The 21,682-nt window shown below is 41.9% G+C and overlaps 1 long non-coding RNA gene across 2 annotated transcripts in view; it reads right to left on the reverse strand.

The window, feature by feature from the left end:
- Positions 1 to 18,381: 18,381 nt before the first annotated feature.
- Positions 18,382 to 21,682, reverse strand: part of LOC103885605 — a 9,825-nt gene continuing 6,524 nt past the window's right edge. For both annotated transcript variants that reach the window (XR_002522886.2, XR_002522887.2), the window contains exon 3: positions 18,382 to 19,332. This is a non-coding gene — a long non-coding RNA (uncharacterized LOC103885605). The remainder of the gene's footprint in view (positions 19,333 to 21,682) is intronic.

Here is a 21,682-nt window from a genome sequence, read left to right on the forward strand (position 1 = left end):
CTGTCTTGAAACTACTTTGGAGAGTTTCTAAATCTTGTTAAAAAACAAACAAACAAACAAACAAAAAAACCAGAAAAGAAACTGCCTACCATCTCTTTGAGATACCTTATGTGCCCGTGGTTAAGTTATAACCTTAATTAAAACTTAAATTTCTCAAATACCTTAAAACAGAGCTACTATCTGACCCAGCAATTCCACTACTGGGTGTATGCTCTAAGAAATATAAACGTTCTATCAGAAAGACACATGTAGTTGTGTGTTCCTTGCAGCACTATTCCCAATAGCAAAGACATAGAATCAACCTAGATGCCTATCAACAGTAGACTGAATAAAGAAATAAAGAAAATGTGGGCTGGGTGCGGTGGCTCATGCCTGTAATCCCAGCACTTTGGGAGGCAGAGAAGGGTGGATCATGAGGTCAGGAGATTGAGACCATCCTGGCTAACATGGTGAACCCCGTCTCTAGTAAAAATACAAAAAGATTAGCCAGACGTGGTGGCAGGTGCCTGTAGTCCCAGGTACTAGGGAGGCTGAGGCAGGAGAATGGCGTGAACCCAGGAGGCAGAGCTTGCAGTGAGCTGAGATCGCACCACTGCACTCCAGCCTGGGCGACAGAGCGAGACTCCATCTCAAAAAAGAAAATGTGGTACATATACCACAGAATACTGCAGCCAGAAAAAAGATGAACCCTCCCCCATGAAATCATGGGTTTTGCAGCAACATGGATGAAGCTGGAGGCCATTATTTTAAGCAAGTTCATGTAAGAAACCAAATACTGCACGTTCTCACTTATAAGTAGGACCTAAACACTGAGTGCACATGGGCACAAAATGGTAAACAATAGACACTTGAGGGTGAGGGTGGGAAGAGGGTTAGGGTTGAAAAACTACTTATCAGGTACTATGCTTTTTACCTGGGTGACACAATCATTTGTACACCAAACCCCAGTGACATGCAATTTACCCACGTAACAAACCTTCACATGTAGCTCCTGAACCTGAATTAAAAGTTGAAAAAACAAAATCCATATTTCTGAAAACAGTATGTTTCTTGCAAACAGCATATAATTGTGTCTTAATAGTTAATCAAATCTGATGAAGTTTGGCTTCTAATTATATTATATAGGCTAACAGTCCCCAGTCTTTTAGTCACCAGGAACTGGTTTCATGGAAGACAATTTTTTTTCACAGATGGGAAGGGGCAAGGGATGGTTTCAGGATAAAACTGTTCCACCTCAGATCATCAGGCATTAACTAGATTCTCAGAAGGTGCACATGACCTAGATCACCTGCATGTGTAGTTCACAGTAAGGTTCATGCACCTTTGAGACTCTAATGCTGCGGCTGATCTGACAGGAGGTGGAGCTCAGGCGGTAATGGTTGCTTACCTGTCACTCACCTCTTGCTGTGTGGCCTGGTTCCTATATAGGGTTCCTACATAGGACTTGCTATATAGGCCATTTATAGTCAATGTAATTATTGAAATGTTTGGGTTTACATCTATTCACTTGCTATTTTTAAAATTATTAAATCCATTAAAATATTTCCTTTTTTTTCTTTTTTATTCTTCTTTTGGATTAGTGGACTTAACATACATAAATATATATATATGTGTGTATATATGTGTGTATAATATATAAGTGTGTATATAAGTGTACTATATATGTATATATTAAATATGTGTGTATATATACACATACACATATATATACACACACATACACTTATTTACATACATACACATATATATGTAAAATTCCATGTTTTCTCCCTGTTGGATTATTAGACTTCCTCTTTGCATTACTTTTTAAAGTGATTGTTCTAAGACATATAATATATATCTTAAACATATCCCAACCTACCTTCGTATAACATTTTACCATTTCATGCGTAGTGTTAGGATCACACTTACAACGCACATTCCAATATCATTTCATGCTGTCCTTTATGTTTTGTGTTATTTCCAATATGTTGTAAATCATAAATAAATTGTTATTCATTTTGTCTTAAGCAATTATATTTTAAAGAGGTTAAAAAATAAGAAAAAATATTTACCCACATACTTCACTATCTTTAGTGTTTTTAATTCTAAATTTCCATTTGATATATTATAACCTTTCTTTTTTCTGAGGAATTTCCCATAACATTTCTTATTGATCCAATATGCTGATAAAGTGTGTATGAAGAATTCTTGATTTTATATTCATTTTTGAAAGATATTTTCTCCGAGTGTAGTGTTCTAGGTTAATAGTTTTTCTTTTCTTTTTTCTTTCCCCTCAATAAGTAAAAATGTTGCTTCTTCGTTTTCTGGCTTGCATAGTTTCTGATGAGAAGTATGCTATCATTCTTATCTTCGTTCCTGTGTATGCAATGTCTATAATATCGTGTATATAATGTTATGGCTGCTTTAATAATTTTCTATTTGTTACTAGTTTTCAGCAATATGATTTTATTTTTTATTTATTTATTTTGCTTGGGGTTCTTTTAGGTTCTTAGATTTGTGGGTTTTCAAACTGAGGGAAATTTTGGCCATGATTTCTTTAAAAATATTTTTTCTGTCCCTTCCACTCCCTTCCCCCAACTGTCCTGCAACCCAAGTCCTGGGACCCATTTATGTGTATCTTCAACTGCTTGGTGTTATCCTAGAGGTCACTGATACTCTGTTCATTTTTTCTTTTTTCTATTCTTTATTTAGGGTACTATCTATTGCTATGTCTACCTGCTTACTAATCTGTTTTTCCTAAAATTATAGTCGACATTAATCTCATTCAGTATATTTTTTCAGTTCAGGTATTATATTTTTTCATCTTTAAAATTTCAATTTGGGTCTTTTCAAAATTTTCCAGTTCTTTTTTCATTATGTTTATTTCATTCTTTGTCATCTTGAACATATGCAAGGTATTTAGAATGGCTGTGTCAATGTCCTTGCCTGCTAATTAGATAATCTGTGTTATCTCTGTTTCTTTCTATTGACTGGTTTTCTCCTGATAATTCATCATATCTTCCTACTTCTTGGCACGCTTAGTAATTTTTAATTGAATATTGTAAATTTTATGTTTTTGGCTGGTGCATTTTGTTATTCCTTTACATAGTGTGGGCCTTTGCCTGATATTTAATTAGGTTGCTTGGAATTAGTTGCATCCTTTGGAGGCTTGCTTTGTGTACAGCAGGCCCAGGGCAGCCTTCAATCTAGCTGGTTTAGTCCCATAAATAAGGCAATACTTGCCTCAGGACTAGAGGGAATAAGTTTTCTTTTACAATGACTTTCACCTTGGCTGCCGGGAAAATGCACTGTTTCCAGCCTTGTGTAAGATCCGGGAATTTTTCAGCCTGTTAGTTTCTGGCGATTTGCTTCCCAGTCTTAGTTTCTCCTCACACATGAACAGATCAATACTCAGCTAAAAAGGTGAGAGGACCTCTCTGTAGAACTCCAGAACTGTTTCTCGGTCGTTACTCTTCTCTCTAGTAGTCTGCTTGCAAAATCTTGCAGGCTTTGCCTTCCTCAACTCTGTACTTTCTCTTCTCAACTCAGCAAATCTGCTAGGCTTTCCTTGTGTTCCCTCTCCCGGCTGTATTACCTGGAAACTGCCTCCCTGCAATATGCTGACACAGTTGCTCAGTTCTCATCTTGTTTGTTTTCCTTTCTTCAAGAATCGCTGTTTCATGCTACATGTTATCTAATATCTGAAAACTATTTTTCCATATATTTTACTTGTTTTCCTAATTGTTCAATGTGGGAGCATATATTCTGTCTGTGTTACTCCATCATGGCCAAAAGCAGACTGCCTTCTCTCTTTTATATTTTCTCTAGGAATGAAATTCTGGGTTGACAGTTCCTTTTTTTTTTTTTTTTAATTTTCAAAATGTCATGTCGTCTGGTGTGCAAAGTTTCTGATGAAAAAGTGTGGTATATGTCTTATCTTTGATATTCTGTACATAGTCCCACTCCCCAACCACTTGCTGCCTTTAAGATTTTCTCTTTATCTTTTTGTTGTTTGTTTTCTTTTTAGAGACAGAGTCTTACTCTGTCACCCAGGCTGGAGTGCAATGGCACAATCTTGGCTCACTGCAACCTTTGCCTCTCAGGTTCAAGCGATTCTGCTGCCTCAGCCTCCTGAGTAGCTGGGACTGCAGGTACGCACCACTGTGCCTGGCTAACTTTTGTATTTTTAATAGAGATGGTGGTTTCGCCACGTTGGCCAGGCTGGTCTTGAATTCCTAACCTCAAAAGATCCGACCGCCTCGACCTCACAAAGTGCTGTGATTATAGGCATGAGCCCAGGTTTTTAGCAGTTTGAATTTGATATGTTCAGGTGAGTTTTTTTAGGGGTTGGGGGAGTGGTAGAAAAATTTATCCTGCTTGGGTTTCTTAAGATGTGGTTTGATGTCTTTTTATCATTTTTTGAAAATTCTCAGCCATCTTTTCAGACATTTACTCTATTTTTTCCTCTCCCTTTTTGAAATTCCAGTTACACATATGCTCATTCAGACATACGTGGACTCAGAATACCTTAGAAAGGAAGCCCCTTTCTAAAATACGCTGCCATATTTATAGAGAAACAGGGGCAGGAAGCATCTAGGTGACCATGTAACAATGGGACCTTCCTTGTTGAATAAATGGCCTTCTTTCCTTGATGGAAGCTGTTGTCCTGTCCTGCAGGCCTCTTGGCAGAGATGCATCCAGCCTCAGGCTTTTGGCAGACACCCTAGTTCATGACGGCCAGTACAATGCCTGCCCAACACCAGTAGCCATTGTTAGGGTCTCAGGGACCAAGCTGTACCATAGGAGGGCCCTTGGCCCACTGACTGAAATTAGCCCATTTGTCCAGTAAGTAAACACAAATTTGCTGGGTCTACTGAAAGAAGGAAGGGAATACATGCCTCAGGTTATCTGAGTTTGCCTTTTCTCATGTACTACCATACCATTTTAACAATTTATGCATCTTAAAGAACATTTCATTTAGTTCATATATTATTATCTCATTGTTTGTCAAAGCTACATTATAGAATTTTGAATAGATGTAAGCTAATTTATTTAATCTTTAAAATTAATAAACATACTAATGAGCATTTAGAATGCTTCCAATTTATTCCTATTACAATAAATTGCCTCAGTTAACATTTTTGAGCTTACACTTTAATTTCCTTAGGCAAGAATAATTAGGGACTTTTTTTGGTTATTGCTTTTAATTTTTCTTTTTGCAGACCTCAGTTGTATTGGAATGAATCAATCATGCTCCTTAGTTATTAAGGCCATATAGTTATTATCCTTACAGCACCTCTCCTTAATTTTTTAAAAAATGATATTATTGTTTTTTACTTATCCCCCCTTCTTAACACTATCATTCTCACCACAGATATCCACTCTCTTATATAGAATGTAATCACTTCCTATCCATCTTTTTTTCATTTCCATATATGTATGTCTCCAAGCATATAATGTTGTTTAGAGTACTTTTTATTTATATTAATTTAATTATGCTATAAATTCATTTTTTAAAAGACATTTTTTCATGCACACTGTATTTCTGAAGCCATTTCATGTTGCTCTATGTAGATCCCGTTCATGTATTTTGACCACTCCATGGAATTCAAACATATACAAGTACAGCAGTAGGAAAATTCATGGCACTACAAAATCTGAATCAAAACGCACCACATTTCCAGTTTGAATAGATTGAGCCAAGGCAGTTTAAAAATGGTTGTACTTAGAATCACAGCAACAGTGTAACAGGGTCCCTATTTCCTCCCATCTTTTCCAAAGTAAGGATTAGCAGACTTTTTTTGAATGAAAATGATATTTTGTTGTCCTTTCAACTTATATTTACTTAACCATCAATTTTTGTGAACATATTTTTCTATGTTTGCTGGCAATTTGCATTTCTTTTATTGTAAATTTCCTGTTCCAACATATGACCTTCCAATGTCTTCAGCTTGGCAGTATTTTTAGAATTTCAAACTTGAAACTTTGGTGATGGTGAAATCTAAGGTCATCAGTGGATACCCATGATTTATCTATTTAAGACAAACTGCAATGATATTGAGCAAATTAAAAGCTTATGTGCATCATGCTTCCTGGGGCCAATAAAGTAATCATTTGGAAGTCTGTGTTATAAAACTGTAGCATATGAGCGTGAAATTAAGTTAACCAACATGTTCAACCAAAAGTCGTTTAGGGACCATTTTAGTTTAACTGTGATGCAGGCTGGCAGCTTTCCCTAGTTTCAAAACTCACAGCCATGCCCACTTCCTGTTCATCAGGCATATGCAATTTGTCTTGGAGCTTTGTGGAGAGCTAGACATATGACATGTCAGGACACATCTGGTACGTTAGAAGGATTTCTCTTCGCTTCTCCCCTCCCTCTTTCCTTCTAGTCTTCTTTTCTTTACTGGAGACAGAATGCATCTCCTTACAAAACAGGCCTCAGATCTCCATCCCTTTTGTCAGTTTTTGTTGACTAGTCTTAATGTTCCGTTAGGGCTCCACCTCCTTCTCTGACAACTCAGCATTTGCCTGATGTGACATCTTCAAGAGTCTTTAAGACAGGCGAAGGAGGTGAAAGAGAGGGCAGTGTTGGGGGGAAGAAATGAGAGAGGCCAGGCCTATCAGCGTCACAAAGCATCTGTCAAGAAGAGATTGAATTAGTCCCTGGTCCTTGATGGAAGCTGCTGTCTTGTCCTTCAGGCCTCTTGGCAGAGCCGCATTTAGCCTCACCCTTCTGGCAGACATGCTGGGTCACGGAAGCCAGCACAATGCCTCCTCAACACCAGTAGCCATTGCTAGGGTCTCAGTGTCTAAGCTGTACCATAGGAGGACCCTTTTTCTGCTGAGTACCTGGATGGATTCGAGGTGCAAGTTTGGGGCGGAGCTGGGAATCCTGGAGGGAGAGAAAAGGTCATGAGTCTGGGGTCTGCTCAGGGTCAGGCAAAGGGAAAAATGCTCTGTGGCAGAATGGCTCCTTTTAGAAGGGAATGTGTAATAAAATTTGAAGTTAGCAATTGTGTTCCAGGCAAGGTAAATCTCTGTCTCCCTCTTTCTATTGAATCCTAGGTAAAGTGACAACACTGAAGAGTATTTGTGCAGGGGGGAGGCTGTACAGGAACAATAATGAGCCTAGTATGTGCACCTAGTGTGTGCTAGGAAGGATACATTTCATAGTTAATGTTACTTAATTATACATACTTCCATAAAATATTTTTGTCTCCAATTTACTTCACAATCATATTTTTATGTTATAATATTCTTGCAAAGACCTCATAAACCGTTTTCTCTCTTCCAGTCAAGACTGATTTGTTTTGCAAAGAAGAGTAACCTACTTAAATTAGCTGAAGAAAGGTGGTGTCTCAGTAGGTTATGAGGGAGGGTCGCGGAAAACAAAAGCAGGAAATTGGGTTTTGTCTCATGGGAAGTGGAAAGCTATTGGGCCACACCTTTCTTTCTCTCCATCCCTGGACTATATGTCCTCCCTGCAAATCTGCTCTCTCCTCCAGCCTGTCTCTGAAAATGGGTTTCCACTGCCAACTTTCCAGCTTGCACATGGATAAAAACAGACCTCAAGGCTGGCAGCTGCAGGCTTACTAATCTCACTGGAGATTTTGTGTCTCCTAGTTTTAAGATTAATCAGAGAATCTGATTGGCTCATGAAAGATCAGGTGGCCACATCTCATCTAGTCATCTGTGGCCAGGAGAGGGCACCCTTGGAAGAGCAGAGCTTCAGCAGGCACTGAGGTGGTATCTGCTCTAGTGTCTGCTACAAGGCCCATTTGACAGATGAGAAAACTGAGGTTCAGAAATGGAAGTGCTTTGACTCCAAGGAGCAGGTAATAAAGTAACTAACCAAGGACACTAATGGAGGGGACCAGTGGTAAAGATTTGGTGGAGGTGAAAAGATATACATCTGTTATGTGTCAGTTAAAAAATAAAATTGAGAAGCAGCTGCAGTCCATGGCACTCACAGAGGGAAACAAAATGAGTGAGTGAATACAGCATCGTCAACTGAAATATTCACATTGGGACTGATCAGGGAAACAACTCAACTCATGGAGAACAACCCATGGGTGATGGCCCACCTGAGAGCTGCATGGAGCCAAGGAAACCCCTCCTCCCCACCAGCCAAGGGAAGTGGTGAATGAATATGTGACGCTGGGAAACCGTGCTTCTCCCATGAATCTTTGCAACCCATGGATCAGGAGATCCCCTCATGAGCCCATGCCACCAGGGTCTTGGGGCTGACACACAGAGCTGTGTAATCTTGGCAGAGCAGCTGCTCAGGCACACACAGAGACCCAGGAGCTTTACATACTCCGGCCCCAGGATCCCCAGCAAATGTGTCTGCAACTCAGGCAAGGCAGGAGGTCCACACATACCCCTAGGAAGAGGGTAGAATCCAGAAAGTCAAGCAATGTCATTCTGTAGGTCCTCCTTCCATGGCACCTCACAAGATAAGACCCACTGACTTGGAATTCCACCCAGCCAATGGCAACAGGGTGGAGCCTGCCTAAGATGGGCCGGAGCCCCTCTGGGGAGGGGCAGGCACCATTTCTACTGTTAGGTTGACTCAGCTGTTCCAGCCTGTGGGCTTTGGAGGGTCCAAACAATCTGGAGGAGGAAGGGTCCCCCTAGCAGCGCACCACAGTGGCTTTGCCAGATTGTGACCAGACTGCTTCTTTAAGTAGAGCCCCTGATCCATTTCTCCTCACTGGGTGGGACCTCCCAGTCAGGCCCTCCAGTCACTTCTGCCCACACATATTAGGGACAGAGTTCTGCTCTCTCTCTGGGATAGGGGAGGGCTGCCAGCTGGGTTGATTGGATGACTCGGCTGTTCCAGACTGTGGGCTTTGGAGACTCCAAGACAGCAGGGGCAGAGGCAACTGTTTTGGGGAGGTGTGGCCAGACTGCTTTTTTTAAGCAGGACCCTGATCTACTTCTCTTCATGGGGTGGGTCCTCCCAGCCAGGGCCTATGGCCACCCTGCCCATGCTCTATAGGGCTCTAATTACTCCCTGGAATGAGTGCCTGAGGGACAGGGCAGGGAGCAATCTTGGCTGGGGCTTCTCAGCCAGTCCAGTCTGTGGGCCTTGGGGAGCCCAAACTGATTGGGGTCTGAAGGGATACCCGACACAGCACAGCTTCTCTGCAAAAAGTAGCCATACTGCTTATTTAAGTGGGTACCTGATCCCATTCCGCTTGACGCAGTAAGACTTCCCAACCAAGGTCCCCAGCCACCTCATACAAGTGTGTTCAGGCCAGCAATAGATCAGTACACCCATGGGATGGAGCTTCCAAAGGAAGGGGCAGGCTGCCGTCTTTGCTGCTTTTCAGCCTTCATGCATGATACCTCCAGGGACAGGAAGAAGCGAGGCAGCTAGGGTCTGGAGCAGACCCTCAGCAAACTGCAGCAGCCCTAGGAAGAGTGGCCAGACTATTAAAAGAAGAAGAACAACAACAAAAAAACAGAAAACAACAACAACAACAAAACCACAAAATCCCCATCCAAAGGTCAGTAATCTCAAAGAATGAAGGTAGATAAGCACACAAAGATGGGAATAAATGCAAAAATGCTGAAAACTCAAAAATCCAGAGTGCCCCTTCTCCTTCAAATGACAGTAACGTCTCTTCAGCAAGGTCTCAGAACTGGGCTGAGGCTGGGATGGCTGAAATGACAGAAGTAGGCTTCAGAATGTGGATAATAATGAATTCTGCTGAGCTAAAGGAGCATGTTGTAGCCCAGTGCAAAGAATTATGATAAAAACAATACAGGAGCTGAAAACCAAAATAACCAGTTTCGAGAGGAACATAGTCGACCTGTTAGAGTTGAAAAACACACTACAACAACTTCACAATGCAGTCACAAATATTAATAACAGAATAGATCAAGCAGAGGAAAGAATCTAGAGCTTGAAGACTGGCTTTCTGAATTAAGACAGGCACACAAGAATAGAGAAAAAAAAAGACTGAAATGGAATGAACAAAACATCTGAGAAATATGGGATAATGTAAAGAGACTGAATCTATAACTGATTGGGGTACCTGAAAGAGAGAGGGAGAATGGAACCAAGTTGAAAACATACTTCAGGATATCATTCAGGAGAACTTCCCTAACCTAGTAAGAGAGGCCAACATTCAAGTTCAAGAAATCCAGAGAACCTCAGTAAGATAGATCATCCCAAGCCATATAATCATCAGATTCTCCAAGGTTGAAATGAAAGAAAAAATATTAAGGGCAGCCAGAGAAAAAGGCCAGGTCACCTACAAAGGGAAGCCCATCAGACTAACAGTGGATCTACCAGTGGAAACCCTAACAAGCCAGAAGAGATTGGGAGCCAATATTTAACACTCTTAAAGAAAATAATTTCCAACCCAGAATTTCATATCTGGCCAAACTAAGCTTCGTAAGCAAAGGGGAAATAAGATCCTTTTCAGATGAGCAAATGCTGAGGGAATTTGTTACCATTAGAACTGCCTTGCAAGGGCTCTTGAAGGAAGCACTAAATATGGAAAGGAAAAACTGTTACCAGCCACTACAAAAACACACTGAAGTACACAGGCCAGTGACACTATGAAGCAGCTACATGAACAAGCCTGCAAAATAACCAGCTAGCATCACGATGACAGGCTCAAATCAACACATAACAATACTAACCTTAAATGTAAATGGGCTAAATGCCCCAATTAAAAGACACAGAATGGCAAACTGGATAAAGAACCAAGACTCATTAGTATGCTGTTTTCAAGAGACCCATCTCACATGCAAAGACACATCTAGACTCAAAATAAAGGGATGGAGGAAAATTTACCAAGCAAATGGAAAACAGAAAAAAGCAAAGGTTGCAATCCTAGTTTCTGACAAAACAGACTCAAAACCAACAAAAATAAAAAAAGACACAGGAGAACATTACATAATGGTGAAGGGTTCAATTCAACAAAAAGAGGTAACTATTTGTAATATATATGCACCCAATACAGAAGCACCCAGATTCTTAAAGGCAGTTTGTAGACACCTTCAAAGAGATTTAGACTCTTTAATAATAGTGGGAGACTTTAACACTCCACTGACAATATTAGACAGATCATTGAGACAGAAAATCAACAAAGATATTCAGGATCTGAACTCAGCACTGGATCGAGTGGACCTAAAAGATAGCTACACAACTCTCCACCCAAAAACAACAGAATATGTATTATACTCATCGCCACTTGGCACTTACTCTAAAATTGATCACATAATGGAAAGTAAAACACTCCTCAGCAAATGCAAAAAAACCACCAAAATTATAACAGTCTCTCAGACAATGGCACAATCAAATTAAAACTCAAGATTAAGACATTCACTCAAAACCACACAGCTACATGGAAATTGAACAACATGCTCCCAAAGACTCTTGGGTAAATAATGAAATTAAGACAGAAATCAAAAAGTTCTTTGAAACTAATGAGAACAAAGATACCACATACCAGAATCTCTGGGTCACTGCTAAAGCAGTGCTAAGAGGAAAATGTACAGCACTAAATGCCCACATCAGAAAGCCAGAAATTTCTCAAGTTAACAACCTAACATCACAACTAAAAGAACTAGAGAAGCAAAGCAAATAAACCCCAAAGGTAGCAGAAGACAAGAAATAACCAAGATCGGAGCTGAATGGAAGGAGATAAGACATTAAAAACGCTTCAAAAATCAATGAATCCAGCAGCAGGGTTTTTGAAAAAATTAATAAAAGAGACCACTAACAAGGCTAGTAAAGAAGAAAAGAGAGAAGATTCAAATAAACACAATCAGAAACGTTAAGAGAGATATCACCACTCACCCCATAGAAGTATAAACAGCCATCAGAGAACACTATTACTACCTCTATGCACATAAACTAGAAAATATAAAAGAAATGGATACATTTCTGGACATATACACCCTTCCAAGACTGAACCAGGAAGAAATCGAATCCATGAATAGACCAATAATGAGCTCTGAAATTGAGGCAGTAATAAATAGCCTGCCTACTAAAAAAAGCCCAGGACCAGAAGGATTCACAACTGAATTCTACCAGAGGTACAGAGAGGGGCTGGTACCGTTTCCCGTGAAACTATTCTAAACACTTAAAAAGGAGCGATCCTCCCTAACTCATTCTATGAGGTTAGCATCATCCTGATACTAAAACCTGCCAGAGATACAGCAATAAAAAGAAAACTTCAGAACAATATCCTTGATGAACATTGATGCAAGAATCTTCAACAAAATACCAGCAAATCAAAATCAGCAACACATCAAAAAGCTTATCCACTACGATCAAGTCAGCTTCACTCCTGGGATACAAGGTAGGTTCAACATATGCAAATCAATAAATGTGATTCATCACATAAACAGAGCTAAAGACAAAAACAACGTGATTATCTCAATGGATGCAGAAAAGGCCTTCTATAAAAGTAAACGTTCCTTCATGTTAAAATCTCTCAATAAACTAGGTATCAAAGGAACATACCTCAAAGTAATAAGAGCCATATATGACAAACCCAAGCCAGTATCATACTGAATGGGCAAAAACTGGAAGCATTCCCCTTGAAAACCAGCACAAGACAAAGATGCCCTCTCTCACCATTCCTGTTCAACATAGTGTTGAATGTTCTGACCAGGTCAACACATGCAAGATAAAGAAATAAAGTGTATTCAAATAGGAAAAGAGAAAATCAAACTATCTTTGTCTGCAGATGATGTAATCCTATATCTAGAAAACCCCATTGACTTGCCCAAAAACTTCTTAAGTTGATAAGCAACTTCAGCAAAGTCTCAGGACACAAAATCAATGTGCAAAAGTTGCTAGCATTACTGTACACCAGCAACAGGCAAACTGAGAGCCAAATTATGAATGAACTCCCATTCACAATTGCCACAAAAATAATAAAATACCTAGGAATACAGTAAACAAGGGAAGTAAAGGATTCTTATAAGGAGAGCTATAAACCACTGCTTAAAGAAATCAGAGAGGACACGAACAAATGGAAAAACATTTCAGGCTCATGGATAGGAAGAATCAATATCATTAAAATGGCCATCCTGCCCAAAACAATTTATAGATTTAATGCTATTCCCATTGAACTACCATTGACATTCATCACAGAATTAGAAAAAAAAAATTTTTAAATTCATATGGGACAACAACAAAAAAACCTTAAATAGCCAAGACAATTCTAAGCCAAAAGGATAAAGTTGGAGGCATCACGCTGCTGGACTTCAAACTACACTGCCAAGCTACAGTAATCTAGACAGCTTGGTACTGGTACAAGAACAGACACATAGACCAACGGAAAAGCATAGAGAACCCAGAAATAAGACTACATACCTGCAACCACTTGATCTTTAACAAACCTGACAAAAACAAGCAATAAGGGACAGGGTTTCCTGTTTAGTAAATGGTGCTGGAAGAACTGGCTAGCCATACGCAGAAAATTAAAACTGGACCCCTTCTTTATACCATACACAAAGATCAACTCAAGATGGATTAAAGACTCAATTGTAAAACCCAAAACTATAAAAACCCTGTAAGAAAACCTAGGCAATACCATTAGGGACATAGGCATGGGCAAAGATTTCATGATGAAGACGCCAAAAGCAATTGCAACAAAAGCAAAAATTGACAAATGAGATCTCATTAAACTGAAGTGCTTCTGCACAGCCAAAGAAACTATCATCAAACAGACAACCTACAGAACGAGAGAAAAATTTTGCAAACTATACATCTGACAAAGGTCTAATATGCAGCATCTACCAGGAACTTAAACAAATTTACAAGAAAAAAACCCCAAACAACCCTATTAAAAAGTGGGCAAAGGTTATGAACTGACACTTAAAAGAAGACTTACGTGTGGTCAACAAACATCTGAAAAGAAGCTCAATGTCACTGATCATTGATCATTGGAGAAATGATTTTCATGGTGTTCTTTGCATTTTGCAACTATTGCTCAAGCTTCAGACCCAAAAGCACACTAACTTTAGAGTCACAGACCCGTGGGTTCCAGTTTGAGCACACATAAGAGACTGTGAGCACATCTAGCTCACTCTGATCCTGTATCCCAGTTTTAAAATCACCTATTTCCCATCAGTCAGGAGGCTGGAGAGAAAAGTGCCACTCTGTGCCCAGTACACAGTAGGAGCATAGTAAGCTTAGGCTCTCTTACTTCCCCACTATCCTAACGTATTAGGGGAAAGACAGAGATGTGGGGAATGGCACCTGGGAGGCTCCAGCTGTATGCTTCACAATCCTACCTAATGAAAAATCTGAATTAGGCTTCAGTTACCCGTCTACAAAATGAGGCAGGACAGGCGTGGGTAGGAAGAGGAGGAGCTGGGCTTTGTTGGTTTAAGCTGAGCCCGTCTAATTCTGTAACGTGGACTTCACTATCAGGTCCAGCCCACTCCCCAGCCGGGGCTTCTCCTGCTCTGAATGTCTTTTAGCCAAGGCCAAGTCTGTCCAGGGTCGGGGTGGGGAGAAGCACTTTCCCCACGTAACCTGCAGGTGGCAGGAGAGCAGCGCGGGAGCCCAGGGTTGCGCTCCAGTCTTCCTGGAGACCTGGGCAGGGCGAGGGTAGGGCGAGGCAGAGGTGGTGCGCACCTTTCAGCTGGGCAGCGGCAGGAGCGGGACTGTGGATCGTTCACACCGTTTAAAATAGACACACGGGTCTTCTGGCTAATTTCCCCTCTTTGGTAGGGTGATCATATGCTTTATCACCCAAATCCAGACACTTCGGAGAGTGAAAGGGGGCACTAAAATAATTGCACTGGGACAGCAGACCTAACCTTAGCTGTACCTTGCAAACCAGAACATGTGGTCACCCGACCCTTTGGTCACTTTTTCTTCCTTGTTTCCTTTCTTTTAATTTGTTTTTCTTTTTAAACACACAGCGTTCCCTCCCCGAGCACCATTGTCTTTGAAAATGCGCTTGCAATCGGGATATTTTCGACCAGGCAACATCTGCTTTCGAATCTTGAGTCTGAACAGGCTCTCTGAACCCACCCCAAAGGCTGGTTTTAGCTTCCAGTCAGAAGACTCCGTTCCCTGGCTTGCCATCCCCATGACTCAAGAGTTACAGATGTCAGACGTGGAACAGTGACCCTTAGGTCAACTTTGTTGCCTCTTTGTTAAATTTATTCCCGCAAATTTTATTATTTTTTTTTGAGATGGAGTCCCTCTCTGTCGCCCAGGCTGGAGTGCAGTGGTGCTATCTCGGCTCACTGCAACCTCCGCCTCTCAGGTTCAAGTGATTCTCCTGCCTCAACCTCCCAAGTCGCTGGTACTATAGGTGTCCACCACCAGGCCTGGCTAATTGTTCTATTTTTAGTAGAGATGGGCTTTCACCACTTTGGCCAGGCTGGTCAGAAACTCCTGACTTCAGGTGATCCGCCCGCCTCAGCCTTCAAAATGCTGGGATAACAGGCATGAGCCACCGCGTCCCGCTCTATTCCTGTAATTTTGTTCTGAGTGCTCATGTCCTTTGTCTCTTTGCATTTACGTATATTGGTTTATTGAATTGCAAGTAGACACGTCCCATTAAGCAGGATTCTTATATTTCCAAGATCATGCCTTACTCCAACTCCAAACTAGCATGCCGTTTATCCCCTTGTTTCTGAACCCTCTTCACTTAGTCTCATAAACATCCATCCGTTGCAAAAAGGACTTCAACTTTCCTCACTTCCATTTTTAGTTGATTCATTGCTATCCAATGATTTGTCTGGGGGAGTCATTAGTAAAGAACTGTGCCCTTAAATTTATTTTTATAGTTGGATTCCACTAGTTATTCTCACATTGCAACAAATGACTATGGGTTTCTGTCTCAACCTGAAATCTAGATTAGAAATTTGGTTTTATCTGAATAGGGTAGTAATAGATAATGTGAGGAAAAAATTAATTTACTGAAACTTTTCTCAGCTAAGATGACACTCATAGTCACAAATATGTATGTAAGGAAGTAGAAAATTGGGCTGTAAATATATAAACTCTTTTTTTTTTTGAGACAGAGTCTCACTCTGTCGCCCAGGCTGGAGTGCAGTGGCCGGATCTCAGCTCACTGCAAGCTCCGCCTCCTGGGTTTACGCCATTCTCCTGCCTCAGCCTCCCGAGTAGCTGGGACTACAGGCGCCCGCCACCTCGCCTGGCTAGTTTTTTGTACTTTTTAGTAGAGACAGGGTTTCACCATGTTAGCCAAGATGGTCTCCATCTCCTGACCTCGTGATCCGCCCGTCTCAGCCTCCCAAAGTGCTGGGATTACAGGCTTGAGCCACTGCGCCCGGCCTATAAACTCTTAAAATACTGTGTTTAGAGACAAGATTTTCCTTTTTTTTTTTTTTTCTTTTCAGTAAAGTATATTTGCTATGGTTGGAATGATTGTGTCTTTTCCAAAACTCATGTTGGAACTTAAGCCCCAATGTGATAGTATTAAGAGGTGGAGTCTTTAGGAGATGATTAAGTTGTGGGGGAAGAACCCCCTCATGAGTGGGATTAGTGACCTTATGGAAGGGCTTGAGGGACCTACCTGGCTTGGTTTTCTTCTTTTGTTTTTCTGTCCTTTCTACCATGTTAGGACGCAGCGTTTCTCACCTCTGGAGGACTCAGCATTTAAGGTGCCATCTCAGAGCAGCCCTCACTAGACTACAAACCTGCTGGCACCTTGATCTTGGACTTCCCAGCCACCAGAACTGTGAGAAATAAATTTTTGTTCTTTACCCATTACCCAGTCTCAGATACTTTGTTAAAGCAACACAAATGGACTAAGACAATATCTTATGTAGAGTGAGGTGCATAATATACCTTAAATTACAACTCTGTGCTTTTTTTTTTTTTTTTTTTTTTTTGAGACAGTCTTGCTCTGTTACCCAGGCTGGAGTGCAGTGGCATGATCTCGGCTCACTGCAACCTCTGCCTCCCGGGTTCAAGAGATTCTCCTGCCTCAGCCTCCCAAGTAGCTGGGATTACAGGTGCCCGCCACCATGCCCAGCTAATATTTGTATTGTAGTAGAGATGGGGTTCCACCATGTTGGCCAGGCTAGTCTCAAACTCCTGACCTCAAGTGATCCACCTGCCTCGGCCTCCCAAAGTGCTGGGATTACAGGTGTGAGCCACCGTGCCTGGCCAACTCCATACTATTTACATATGTGCACACTCATGTAACTACCAGTCAGCTCGAGACATAGAATATGCTCCCATCACCGCAGAGGGCTCCCTCGTGCCCCTTCTCAGTTGCTGTCCTCCTCAAAGTTAACCACAATACAGACCTCGGTCACCATGGATAAGTTTTGCCTGTTTTTGAACTTCATATAAATGCAATAATTCAGTATTTGCACATTTGTGGCTGGCTTCTTTCATTCAACATAATCCTGTGAGATTTAGCCATGTTTTGGGTACCGGTAGTTATTTTTCTGGTTGTGTGGTTTTCTGTACTGCATACACCCTTCTATTTTTATCTTGAACTCAGTGTCTTGTGGGGTCTATTGGTTCTTTTTGGCTAGACTGATATTAAACATCTTATCAATGAAGCTTAGGAAATTTTTAGAACACAAAAGCCCAGTAAACCCAAGACCCCCAACCTTAAGCCAAGTTTCCTTCTCACGCCTGCTTCAGTTGTTCTTCGTGTGCTCTTTTTCCCTCGCAAAGCTGATGGAAATTAAGAAACTCAAAATCTCGTTATCATGTTATCAGCTTAGGGATGCTTGTCATCTGAATAATAGGGTGGATATTTATAATCTGAAATGTTAAGATAACAATACCAAACACATACATAGCACAAACTGCTGTTCAAAGCACTTTACATTTATTGTTTTCCTCAAGACAACTGTATGAAATAGACACTATTTTTGTCATCCCCACATTTTAGAATGGGAAGTTGAGGCACAGAGGGGCCATGTAATTTTCCCAAGGTGGTAGAGCCAGGACTTGAACCTGTGTTTTCTGGTTTTGGAGCCTGCAGACTTCACCACCACACCATATTGTGTAGCATGATACTTCATATGGTTAAAGTGTTTTCTTCTATTCGCCTGGGAGCATTTTCTGAATAATTTGAATCTTATAAATTTGCTTCAAAGAATACAAGTAAATTGAAATGGAAGATCTAATATAGAATGTGTGGCATTCATGAACAAATTATAGGACTCTCTGTTTTTTTTTTTTTTTTTTTTTTTTTTTTTTTTTGAGATGGAGTCTTGTTCTCTTACCCAGGCTGGAGTGCAGTGGCACGATCTTGGCTCACTGCAAGCTCCGCCTCCCGGGTTCATGCCTTTCTCCTGCCTCAGCCTCCCGAGTAGCTGGGACTACAGGTGCTGCCACCATGCCCGGCTAATTTTTTTGTATTTTTGGTAGAGACGGGGTTTCACTGTGTTAGGCAGGATGGTCTCAAACTCCTGACCTTGTGATCCACCCACCTCGGCCTCCCAAAGTGCTGGGATTACAGGCGTGAGCCCCCGCGCCCAGCCAGGACTCTCTGGTTTTAAATAATAATAATTTGCTTATCTTGTGCCTTTTGTCAGGCAGGGCTGTAATGTGCTCGCCTCACTTTCCTTCTCTTCAATAAGAGATGATGGGCTCAGAGACAGGCACAACTGATCGTAAAATCTCATCACACGTTCCGTCACCATCTGGAAGCTGGAGATAGGTTTGTGAAATCTTGGTTGAGAAAGAGTTGAATGCCACTTGTAGCATAGCGGGTTTTAAAAAGATGGTTTTACTCTCCAGTTCTGTTGCACAGGGCCCTGTGAGTTTTGTCAGCTAACGTATGTGACCAACAGTTTTCTCACAAAGATGATCAGAGTTCAGGGGAAATTATCTTCCAGTTTTATTCTGCTGCTAAAGTGCTATATTTCTTTATAGATGAACTAATCAGTTCTTGGTCACTCGCTTTTCATTAGACATTTCTCTGCCTCTTTAGGGTGCGCTTTATGTCTTTTTATGCCCAGGCTCAGGTTTTTCCTTCTAACTGCAAGAAAAAGATCATTGAAATTTTCTCTTAAACTTCTGGGTTCAAGTGATCTTCGCCTCTGCCTCCTGAGTAACTGGCATTACAGGTGTGTACCACTGTACGCACACACACATACACAAACATGCATATAGACACGCAGACATTCACATGTATACACACACGCAGAGATATACACATATCCACACATACTAATCAGATAAACATTTATACACACCAACACACACGCGCACACACATATACACACCTTGTTTCCATCTTCTTCTCAGGACTCAGGGCTCTCAGACAGTGGACAGAGTCTTGTACCAGGAGTCAAGGATCAACTGTGCAACCTTGCCCAAGTGTCTTCCCTTTTGAGATCTTGTTTATAATAATAAACATCCTTACCCACCAATTAGGGTTATTTTGAAGATGAAACAGAAAAAATAACAGAATGATGGCATGTTGCGTAGTAAAAAAAAACCAAAAAAACAAAAAAAAAACAATTAGCGTTGGCCAGAAAGAGGTCTGGCCTTTGTTCTAGACTCCTGGGAGGTAACCGTGAACATGTAATACCTGATAGGAATATCTTTGCCTGGGGATCCTGGGTCATGATGGATAGTCTAATAAGGAGATTTAAGGTGGAGACTAGCCAGACCAGGAAAACGGACTGTGTGATTTAGAGTCTGGGCTTTAGGTCACCCCTGGAAGGACTGGAGACTGGAAACTGAGAGCAGCTATGTGGACAATCAAGCATGCCTCTGTGATGAAGTTCCAGTAAAAACCCTGAATGCTGAGGCTTGAGGGAGGCTCACCGGCTGGGAATATTCCATGTGTACTGGCACATATGAAAGCCAGGAGGGTGATGCCCTCTGACTGGATAGGGAGGGGATAATGGACACTCGGTGCCTGGTGCCCTCCTGGACTCAGCCCTATGCCTTTCTTCCCCTGGCTGATTTTAATTTGTTTTAATTTGTCTCCTTTCTGTGTAATCAAACTGTGACTGTGAACACGACAGCTTTCTGTGAGTTGTCGCCGGTTCTTAGAGGTGAGCAAGCAGAGCTGATCTACTGACTGCCTGGAAAAACTCTTTTACAATCCCTAAACCAAGGAAGGCCAGAGCTTTCACGAATCTGACCCAACAGATTTTGAAGCCAAAGTTGAAGACATCTGAAGCCAAAGCCAGGCCAGACAGAGATTAGGCTCCTGGGAGGGAACAGGTGCAGTCCTGCTCAGGCTGCAGTGTCCCTGGGCTACAGCTGGACAAGGGCTCCTTTGGGTCACAGCCTTTAGGGACAGGGGTTTGGGACTGGTCAACTATCTGATTTGTAAGACTCTGTTGATGAGCTCAGCTGGGAAACTGTGTGGTAATGGGAAGAGAATGGTTTTGCTTTTCCAAATCATCTACCCCCTGCATGCTTTGATCCACATTGGAACGCAGTGTGGAAACTGCCTTTGAACAGCCTAAGCCTGAACTCTGGGCCATGTGTCCAGTTTTTTGGCCTCTAGCTTTGTTCAGTCCTTACCCATACCCATCACTGATGCCAGATCCATCCTCCTAAATATCCTTTTCATCATGTTACCCTCCCCACCACCTCATGGCACCTTCTACACAACAGGAAATGTCTCCAACCTCAGCCTGGCCATTCAAGGTTCTTTCTGATGTGACCCAACTCTCTCCCCGTGTGCCTGCCAAATTGGATCAATTTTTTCTATTCATGAGCTGAACTTTCCCACCTCCATTCTATTGCTTACACTGTGACCTTCCTGTGAATGTGCTCTTTCTCCCTCTCCCCAAGTCCAAATTCTATAGACTGAATTGTGTCTCCCCAAAATTCTTATGTTGGAGCCGTAACTCCCTATATGATTATATTTGGAAGTAGGGATCCTAGCAGGGAATTAAAGTTAAGTGAGGGAGGAGGGGCAGAGCAAGATGGCTACATAGTAGTCTCTATCAATCATTCCCCCTGCAGGAAAGTGAAATTTGACAACTGTCTACACCAGGAAACCATCTTCGTAAGAACCAAAAATCAGGTGAGGACTCACAACACCTGGTTTTAACTTCATATCACTGGAAAAGGCACTGAAGAGGGTGGGAAAGACGGTTTTGAAACACCAATGTCGCACCTCCCCCATCCCCCAGCAGTGGCTGCTGTGGTGCTTAGAGAGAATCTATGCACTTGGGGGAGGGAGAATGCAGCAACCGTGGGACTTTGCATTGAACTCAGTGCTGCCCTATCACAGCAGAAAGCAAAAACCAGGTGGAACGCATGTGACACCTGCCCATGAAGGGAGCATTTAGACCAGTGCTACCCAGAGGGGTCACCCATCCCAGTAGTTAGAAGGCTTGAGGCTTGTGTTTTGACAAGCCATGGCATGGCAGGCTATTATGGTCTGGGGCCCTAATTAAACTAGAAAGGCAGTCTAGACCATCGTAAGGACTTCAACTCCTAGGCAAGTCCTAATGTCATGCTGGGCTCAGAGCCAGTGGACTCAGAGGGCGCACGACCTAGTGAGACACCAGCCTGGGCAGCCAAGGGAGTGCTTGCACCACCCCTCCCCCACCCCCAGGCAGTGCAGCTTGCAGCAACAAAAGTGACCTCTTCCTTTTGCTTGAGGAGAGGAGGGGGAAGAGTAAAGAGGACTTTGTCTTACATCTCGGATACCAGCTCAGCCGGAGTGGAAGAGAACACTAGTCAGAGTTGAGAGGCCCACATTCCAGGACCTGGCTCCTCAATGACATCTCTAGATAC

The sequence above is a fragment of the Papio anubis genome, chromosome 5 (genome assembly GCF_008728515.1).
Source record: "Papio anubis isolate 15944 chromosome 5, Panubis1.0, whole genome shotgun sequence".
Lineage (NCBI taxonomy): Eukaryota > Metazoa > Chordata > Mammalia > Primates > Cercopithecidae > Papio > Papio anubis.